This window comes from Sorghum bicolor, chromosome 8 (assembly GCF_000003195.3).
Source record: "Sorghum bicolor cultivar BTx623 chromosome 8, Sorghum_bicolor_NCBIv3, whole genome shotgun sequence".
Taxonomy (NCBI): domain Eukaryota; kingdom Viridiplantae; phylum Streptophyta; class Magnoliopsida; order Poales; family Poaceae; genus Sorghum; species Sorghum bicolor.
In genome coordinates this window covers 15,463,163-15,473,103 of record NC_012877.2, presented here as the reverse complement: position 1 = coordinate 15,473,103, position 9,941 = coordinate 15,463,163, and the positions used below count along the sequence as shown (strand labels likewise).

At 44.0% G+C, this 9,941-nt stretch overlaps 1 long non-coding RNA gene across 4 annotated transcripts; it reads right to left on the bottom strand.

Annotated features, from left to right (window-relative positions):
• Nucleotides 320-2,435, bottom strand: LOC110429914. 4 transcript variants are annotated; one of them, XR_002447104.1, is made up of 3 exons: nt 2,178-2,424; nt 1,769-2,086; nt 320-407 (listed from the first exon to the last, which is right to left on the bottom strand). It is a non-coding gene; the product is annotated as an uncharacterized LOC110429914 (long non-coding RNA). The 4 variants fall into 4 exon arrangements; XR_002447106.1 differs by lacking the exon at nt 320-407 and having other exon boundaries at nt 1,393-1,926; nt 2,004-2,086; nt 2,178-2,435; XR_002447105.1 differs by lacking the exon at nt 320-407 and having other exon boundaries at nt 1,393-1,906; nt 2,004-2,086; nt 2,178-2,431.

Genomic DNA, 9,941 nt, shown 5'->3' with positions numbered 1-9,941 from the left:
CTTTAAGATTCAGTCCTTACGGAGGGCAGACTAGAGCACCCAAAAAGGCCCAATGCTCTAGCCCCCTTATATCCATGTTGCTAAAAAACATCATTTTATCATTGATTACATAATCCATTAGTCAAGATTAACATTATATTGTTTGGTGATTACAGACTAAGCAAAACTACCCATATGCATAACCCATGGTAACAAGGGATTCAGGATAACAAAAGTTCTAGGTAAAGTCCTTAGGGGTTTATCATATTAGACACATGCACATGAAGAGGTTATTAAATAGTTATTAGGTAACAAGGGAAACTCATGTTACACTTGCCTTCCAAATTCTTGCTATCCAACTTCTTGATTATCCTTGTAGAGCCCCTCTTCTAACGTTAGCAATCAACCGGTACAAGCATCACAAGAACCTAAAAACAGTACACCAAGCATTACAAAATATGATAAAAGTTTTAAACACGTAGAACGTGCAACTACGATTGTTGAGCACAAAAACAACTAACACAAACTCATGATTAAAAGATATATCAGATAGAGACTAGAAGGTTCGATAACTGATAGGATTAGAGTAAACATGATGAACGTGGATGCGAGATTTATGGAGCACAAAGATCTATAGAAGATTTGTTGATGACTATGGATTTGTGAAGAGTATACATGGAACATATTATGACTAATGGCTGCACTAGTGAAATGTTACATAAAAGGAAAGCACGATGATGCCGATTTGCACAACGGTTGAGCAAACCCAGTGGCGGACAGTGGTGGTTATGATTATAAAGAACATGGTCTTAGCAGCACCAAATTGAGATCATTTTTGTGGGCTTGTTGTGGACTGTATGGAATATATTGTGGCAAAAGAACAAGTTATTCTAAGTATTGGAGGACCGGGAAACATGACTACAAAAGGACTTGCACTGCTGTCTGCTGGACAGCAGTTGTAGCAGTTACTGTGACCACTATATCACGACAATCGTGGCACCTATGGACAAACCAACTTGCAGAGGCATGTGCAAGTTTATTATACACAGGTGGGTAATAGGATTTGACAAACAGAGTAGTGGATTTTCGGCAACACACTCGCCAATTAGCAGGAACTCTGCTGCGGGGCTGCGGGGACAGCAAGCACAAGATAGAAACATTTCTCTTTTATCATGAATCCTATGGCCATGTAATTTCTCAGAGGCATGTGCAACAATATAAGCCACATTGTGGTTGAAGGACACAGTTACTGGAGTGATGGAATATCGGGAATATGCATGCCAACCAGCTGGAACTCTGCTGCGGGGCAGCAGGGACAGTGAGCAAAAGATAGGATCATATCTCTTCCAAATTTGATCCTATAGCCATGACACTTTGCAGAGGCATGTGCAAGTATAGGACACACATGCTGTATGAATGGTTTGATGATTTGACTAATGTATTATGGGGAACATCACTACCAAACAGAGGCACAACACTGCTGAAATAGCAGGGACAGCAAGCACTAAAAAGACGATTATATCTCTTTCATCTTGAAGTCTCTCGCTATAAAATTTTGCAGGGACGTGTGCAAATATATAAATGATGTTATATTCAAAGGATTCATCATAGAGCTTGACAGATCAATGGAGAACATGAACGCTGACCGGCAATAACACTGCTGTCCAAAAAGGACAGCAACACGATTGCGGGAAAACTTTTGACAGAATTTGATCAAACTTGGACTATGGCTCATGATTTATGGAAAAGAATATGTATACAAGATTGAGACAGGGGGGGAGGGACTCACATCAAGGTTCATTGTTGCTGGACATGATCTCGATGGCGACCAACGCCAATGATGGACAGCAAAACGGTTGGCAATCGATGGGATGTGCTGCTGGTTTCGGAAGGCGACACGGCACATTGAGATGGCCTCCATGAAGCACTGCAGCAGGATGGTATTTCCTTGAAAGGTCACAACAAGGAGGGGACATGATGAACATGAGTTTCTCAGCAAAAACAGAGAAAACCATGACCCTTACCGCAGCACAATGCAAACGATTCCTGGATTCCAGCGACGGGAAAATATGTGCAGTGGCATAACGGATTCATCGCAGCTAGGGCACTGCAATTTCATAAAAAGGGAGGAGAGGAAATTAGAGGAAGAAGATAGGGTGACCATGTAGGTGAGAGTGGAGGAGTTGGAGTGTCCTCACCATGCTGCACAGCAGTAGTAGCAACGGCGGCAAACCACGATAAGAAGCGAGGAATATCACTGCATGGAGTTCAATAGGAAGCACAACCTCATCTCTGTGCATTAGGGATTATCATGAGGAATTCCTTGAGGTCCTGTGATTTGTTGAGATCAGCAAGGGGATATATAAGAGATGAACAACAAGGAGAAAATCTCACCAATTGTTGCTGTCATTCCTAGAAGATAGAACCAGTGGCATAACATACTCCGATTGATCTTGTGGTTCCATTTTGTTGGAGAAGAATGAGAGGAATTTGGAGCTGCAGCCATGGGGAAAAGGAGAGGAGGAGGGTCGCCCATCTGATGGAGGAAGGGGAGGAGATGGGATGCTCCTTCTCTGGTGCTTGCGTGAGGGAGAGAGGAGGGGATGAGGGGGTTTTATAGCTGTAGTTTGCTGCATGAGAGCATGCAAATGAAGTGAAGTAAATTGGAGTAAAAATTGGTGCCATCAAGAGGGGATTGAAAGGAGATGTCTGCTGGTTTTTTTGCGTGTGAAAAAAAAGGAGAGATGGTGCTGGTTATTATGTGCATGCATGCCATTGAAGTGAGAGCAAAACCAATGGATTAAAGAGATGCTGTCAAGAAAGGAGTGAATAGAGGTGTTACCATGAGAATTATGGATGAAGGAATGGATGTTTTTCCGTGTTTGCTTGAGAGGAGTGTGGAGAAGTAAACATGGATCAGCATGAGAAAAAGAGAGGAGATGAGGGGGAGGTTATGGCTACTGCTGCCTGGATCCATGCTTTTAAAGATATTCATGAGAATAAAATGGTATTGTCAAGATAGAGATAAAGAGAGGTGTGCTACTAGTTTGTGGGTGAGAGAGAGGAGGAAATGTGGTTGATTGTTGCATGCATGCAATGGTGTAAAGGTTAGTAAAAGAGAGATTTTGGCTGTTGCGTGAGAAAAGAAGAGAAGGAGGAATGGCTGCCATTATGTGCATGCAATTGAAAGTGGAGGCAAAAGGAATAGGTGTTTAAGGAGGAATGAGGTTGTCGGCATAGGCAAGAGGTGCTCTGCTATTCTTTTAACTTCTTCAGCATGCAGCTGAAACGAAGATAACAAATAAAGAGTAAAGGAGCATTGTTGGGGAGGGTGGGTCTAGGAAGTTAAAGCAATGAATTGTTGCATCCATTCTTGCATGAGGAAAAGGGAGAGGCGCCAGTGCAACAGCAAGAGGAGATGGCTGGCCATGAGAACAATTCATCCTTTGGTTCTGTACATAAAAATAGAATATTAAGAGAAAGAGAATTAGTTAGAGGAATTATGGATGCTTATTGAGATGACTTCAAGGGATTGAAGGAGGGAGCATTAGTGTTGCTATTTTTGCATGAGAGTAGGGAGAGGCGTGGGCAGCAGAGGAGGGATGGCTGTTCATCAGCTTTTAATCTTGTAATTAGAGAGGCATTAAGAGAAGGGATTTGATGTAGATATAATTCTTGCATGGAGGAAGAGAAGCGGGCAGCATATGAGAGGATACCGATTTAGTAGGTGTGTCCATCTGTTCTGTGTGATGAAAAGAGGGAGAAGAGAAAATAATGCATCTCTGTTGCATGTATGCATGCAGAAATGAAAGGGATATGAGGAAGTCATGGTTGTTTCATTAGCCATCAAGGAAGTAATGTGTGATTGATGGAGAGATTTAAGATGGGCATGCAAAGGAGCTCCACTGATGGATTAAAGTGCTGCTGCTCTTATTTGCATCAGGGAAAGGGGAGGTCGGCATTGAAGGAGTGATGTTTTCATGCGAGGGAGAGGGAGGAGATATGCTGCTGCTACTCATCTTTTAATTGCACAATTCAAAAGAGGAACACTAAAAGGGAGTTACGGTGTTGATTCCATGCACGCTCAGAGAAGATGTGGCGCATGTTTTCACAGGAGAAAAAGAGAGCTCGGCCAAGGGGTGGGAGAAGAAGAGAAGAGTGTTGGGAAGAGTTGTTCTTGACCCAAAGCATTGAGATGCAAACAAATAATGGTCATACTTTGACATTTTGACAACAAATAAGAACTTGAGCTTCTATTGTGATAAAAAGGGAAGAAAGTATAAGTCCATTAATGAAAACGAGATAAGTTGGGCTGCTATATACATGATAGAAAGAAAGAGTGTTGGTATTGGCTTCACCTAAATGGAGATTGATTTGGAGTTCGGTAAAAGCTTGGAAGAGGAAGGATTATAACACATCAGGTGGAGAAGATATGATAATATTTGGGTTGGGATTTTGGAAGACAAGGTTGCGATCAAACCAAGCATATTTAGAAATAATTAAATTCATTTTTCAAACATAAACACAATGCAAAGGCATGAATGCAACAAACCACTAAGTTGTATTGGAAAAATTTTAGAAACTCACATTTTTCCACTATCTAAAATGTTGACAACATAACTAAAGTTGGAACATTTTATCAAATAATAAAATCTTTGGCTTTGTTTTTAGTGTTTTCTAAGTCATATCCCAAAGTAGGAATTTTGGGGTGTGACAGACTGGAACCACATTGGAAATCCACTCGGCATACCGACACTGCCGAATAAATTTAGCTTCAATTAGTTTGGTTATTTCGGCCTTGATATCAGGAAGAATATTAGGATTACATCGGCGAGCTGGCTGTTGATGCGGCTGAAATCTAGACTTGATAGGCAACCGATGTTCAACAATCGATCGGTCCAAACCAGGCATCTCAGTATAATCCCAAGCAAAGCAATCTTTATATTCCTTTAACAAATCGGTTAACTGTTGCTTACACTCAGAATTTAACTTAGCACTAATGAAAGTAGGCCTAGGTTTATCACCACTACCTATATCTACTTCTACTAGATCATTGGCCGATGTGAATCCTTGGCCTAATTTTCCATCATCGGCGAACCTATCCATTAAAAATCTTCGTCAGAACCGACTGCTTGGATCGGTGGAATCTCATAATCGGCAACTTTGAGAAAATCCTTTTCCCAAACTTCTCCTGAAATACACCTAGTCCTTTCATAGGTGTCTGCCTCTGCTGATGCAATAACATAGGAAGAATCCCCCGGGACAATCTCAATCTTGTCGCCTACCCATTGGACCAAGCACTGGTGCATTGTGGACGGGATGCAACAATTGGCATGAATCCAATCTCTTCCCAACAGTAAGTTATAAGCACCCTTTCCACTGATCACAAAGAAGGTTGTCGGTAAGGTTTTACTGCCGATGGTCAATTCAACACATATGGCTCCCTTGACCGGAGACAAATTCCCTTCAAAGTCTTTAAGCATCATATCGGTCTTGGTCAAATCCTGATCTCCTTTTCCAAGCTTCCGATACACTACATATGGCATGATATTGATACCAGCCCCACCATCAATCAAAATCTTGGTCATTGGCTGACCATCCACTCTTCCTTTAACAAATAGAGCCTTAAGATGTTGCCTTTCATCATCGGTAGGCTTTTCAAAGATAGCCGTCATCGGATCCAGAGCCAGCTGAGCTATCTGGTCGGAAAACTCTAACTCATCATTACAGGACGGCGCAAGGAATTCCATCGGCAACGTAAATACCATGTTGACACTTGCCGATGGACCTTTTCCCTTGGGATCTGATTGTTGCTGATCTCCAGACTGATCAGAGTTCTCGCCCTTGCTTAATTCCTCTCGCCTCCCGTGCTGCAACCTTCTCTTCTGCGTCCTAGTCAACCCCTCTGGACACCATGGAGGAAGTTGCTGCTGCCTTACCGATGGACGATGATTTTCCCTTGACTCCATCCGATAAGTATTGGCGTCCCTGCAGAAGATAAACTCACCGGGAACCCGAGCATTAGCCATTTCTTCAAGTTCTTCCTGGTTCCTGGGGAAATATCTAATACGACCGCCGAGCCTGTCGTGCACACTGAGCTTGCCCCCCAACCGATCATGAACGGACGCTCTCCCCCTAATCGGCCCATTGAATCGCCTATCATCATCGTGATAGCGCCGGTCGGATCTGTCATACCGATCATAACCATTGCACTCAGGACAATCTCTGACAGTAGGAAGCTTGATATTCTCCTCCCAACAATGGATGAAGAACGGGCAATTCTAGTGATCCCTATGCCGATTCCACTCCTGTCGGCGTCTTTCCTCTTCCCGACGATAGTCCTCTTGCTGGCGCCGATACCGATCCTCTCGTTGCTGCCAGGTTTCCCGAGGCTTTCTGTGAGTTATCACAATACCAGATCGGGGAGGCCTTCCTGAGTTAGTTCCCTCCTGGATCAGGCCTTTTCCTTTCGCATCGGCAGTGGTGATCTGATGCTGAGGATCCACCGATGCACTTCTTTTAGCTGCTTCCGATGTTAAGACCTTGGCCTTTCCCTTAGCATCCAGCATGTTTGTTGGGAAAGGATGTTGATCAATCTTCATCGGCTTCTGAGCTTTGGAGCTATCAAATTTGATCCTCCCGGATTCTATAGCCGATTGTAGTTGTTGCCTAAAAACTTTGCAATCATTGGTGCTGTGAGAAGTCGCATTGTGCCATTTACAGTACTTCATCTTCCTCAATTCTTCAGCCGATGGGATCACATGATTGGGTGACAACTTGATCTGACCTTCCTGAAGTAGAAAGTCAAATATCCTATCGGCTTTGGTGATGTCGAATGCGAACTTCTCAGGCTCTTTATGCCCAAAAGGGCAAGACATCGGCTTCTTATTTTTCACCCATTCTGCCAAGCCGATGACTGGTTCTTCATCGGAATCCGAGCTTGCCGCTTCATCTACAAATGATACCTTTTTGTTCCACGCTCTCTTGGGCTCAAAAGGCCAGATATCTTGATCAGAAATTCTCTGCACCAAATGACTTAAACTTTCGAACTCTTGAGATGCATATTTGTCCCTGATGTGTGGCAACAAACCTTGGAAAGCCAAATCGGCTAACTGCCGATCATCCAGAACCAGGCTATAGCATTTGTTCTTGACCTCCCGTATCCTTTGCACAAAACTTTCAACCGATTCATCATTGTGTTGCTTCAATTTGACCAAATCGGTGATCTTCTTCTCATGAACCCCAGAAAAGAAGTACTTATGGAATTGTTTCTCTAGATCGGCCCAAGTAATCACTGAGTTGGGAGGTAATGATATGAACCAGGTGAAAGCCGATCCAGACAATGACGGCGAGAAAGAACCCTTAACTCGTCCCTGTTAGCAGCTTCTCCACATTGGATGATGAACCTATTGACATGCTCTATGGTTGATGTATCATCCTGCCCTGAAAACTTAGTAAAATCTGGCACTTTGTACCGATTTGGAAGTGGGATTAAATCATAAGCAGGAGGATATGGTGTCCGATAAGAATAAGTGTTGACTTTGGGTTTTATCCCAAATTGGTCTCTCATCACCTCAGCAATCTTATCGGCCCAATAAGCATCGGCATCTTGCCGATGAGGCGGTTGCGGATCCGGCACCTACTGGTAAGCTTCCACGTGTCTGTGCGGTGCACGATCTGCATGGAACATTGGGTTGACCAATTGGCCACCAACCTGCTGACCGCCAATCTGCTGACCACCACGATGTTGACCACCAAACTGCTGGCCGAGATTCATTGGCTGGTTGGCCACCCCTTGGTTCTGGAATCTAGGGAAGATCTGGCCTTGTTGAAACCCTGTAACCTGATGATTCTGTTGGGGCATTTGTGGAAAGACTTGCTGCCCAAGCCATCCACTATTAGCATTCATCGGCATAGACTCTGCCGATGTCTGGTAATTGGGCATCATCATTGAATTGACATACCCTGGCTGAGTCATAAACCTCTGTTGCGTCGGCATTGAATCTGCCGATGCATTAGGTATCTAAAATGTTGGAGCTTGAGAATTCCCAGTATAAGGCCTGGCAGTAGTAGTTGTAGTATACTGGGGACTCTGGTTCATCGGCATATTTGGAGGTGCCGACGTCGTAGGAGCCTTGCCTCTCACGTCAGCTGCCTGAGATGTGCCAGGTGCCCTCAGCGAGTATTCCGGGGGCATACCATAACCCCACCAATTAGGAGGGACAGATCCCGACATTGTCGATGCCAATAGATCTGTAGTAAGCTTAATCGACTCATCTGATGTTGATGGATTGAACGGCATCAGCGTAGATTGCGCATTAGAGACTCCTAGCGTGCTTGGGGGCGTAGTAGCCTCTGTGCCTGCAGCAGCCGTGGCAGCCGATGGAGCCGTAACCACTGGCGATCTTGGTTGATGATAGGCAGGGCCCGTATAATTTGGTGGCAATTGTCCTTCTTTGAAAGTTCTAGCCACGGCGTTGAAAACCGTATTGGACAGCACACCAGCTTGATTGATCAAGGCACGGTTGATAGCATTATCAACCATGTCTTGGAGTTTACCAGGATTGGCGTCAAAAGTAACCTGCCGAGGGGCCGGCAGTGCTTCTTTCTAGATTACTTCGCCGCTCCTGTTGATGCTGAAGGACTTCAAACATTGCTGCTTGTAATCCTCCATGGCTTTTGCAATAGCTTGCTTCTGCTCATCCTTGAGATTGGCTTCCGTCACGGGGATGACGTTTTCCTGATCGAACTCAGTGGTCGACATGTCGATCTTAATCTTGAATCTAGTCCCACCGAGCATGCCAAAAGATGTGTTGATGCAAAAGCTGATCTGCAAACACAAAGGGCTAATACCCGATTCAAACGTTAAGGCGTGCCAGCCGATTTGACCTTACTATCGGCAAAGGTGATAACTCAAATACTTTGGTCCCGACAACAGCGATGCGCCCGGATGCCACGGCCAAGAGGTATTCACGCGGAACTTGAGAATACGTCGAGCTTAGGTCGACGAACTCCTGAGAACTCGTAATAAAAAGGAAAATATGACAAAGTCGTCGAAAAAGTAGATGTTGGAATATGAGTAAAAATGTGTGTTTGATTGATTGATAGATGTCTTTTACAAGGTCCTAGGGTCCACATTTATACCCTGCTCAAAGAGCTACAAACAGACACGAATAGAATTCGAATTCCAAATTTAAACAGAATCCGTGTACAAAACGATTTAAATAACTAAGGAAAACATAAAACTACTCTGTCGTGACAAGCTGGGACGCCACCACGGACCAATTGGCAACCTCCAAGTCTTCCTTCCATGTCACCGGTAGATTCCCCATCGGCAACGATTAATACAGGCCATCGGCATAAACACATCACCACCCATGGACTTAGCCACATTCAGCTATCTTTTCATCGGCAACCACCCTTATCGGCAACTCTCCTGCAGACCAGTCACTATTGCCCTTTTTTGCCGATCTACACTCTACCGATCCTAGGTACGTGTCCAAAAACGGTGTCAACACCAAGACTACACCCCTCTATCTAAGTTCTCTAGCATCTTGTAAAAGATCCTAAACAAGCAAACAAGGTGCTACCTTAGCAAGAGCTCACCTAACCAATTAAAGGTGCAAGGTCACACAAACCTATGCCACTAGTACTTTGCAAACCGAGGGAGCTCCTACACAACTAGTAAGCAAAAGCACAAAGCTCCTAAGCTCACTAGCAATGCTCAATAACAAGGCAACCAATGCTAAATTAGAGAGCGCAAATTACTTAGCTACACAAACCAAATTGGCCACACAAGGGGAACTACTTCAAGCTACACAAGCAAGAAGGTAACTAGCAAGCTACATAAGCTAACTAATTACAAGAGTAGCTACACAAGCACAAGTATATGAATGTAGGATCAAGCTTGAGTTAGGGACCTGCAAACCAACAGAAAGAACAATGTTGACATGATGATTTTC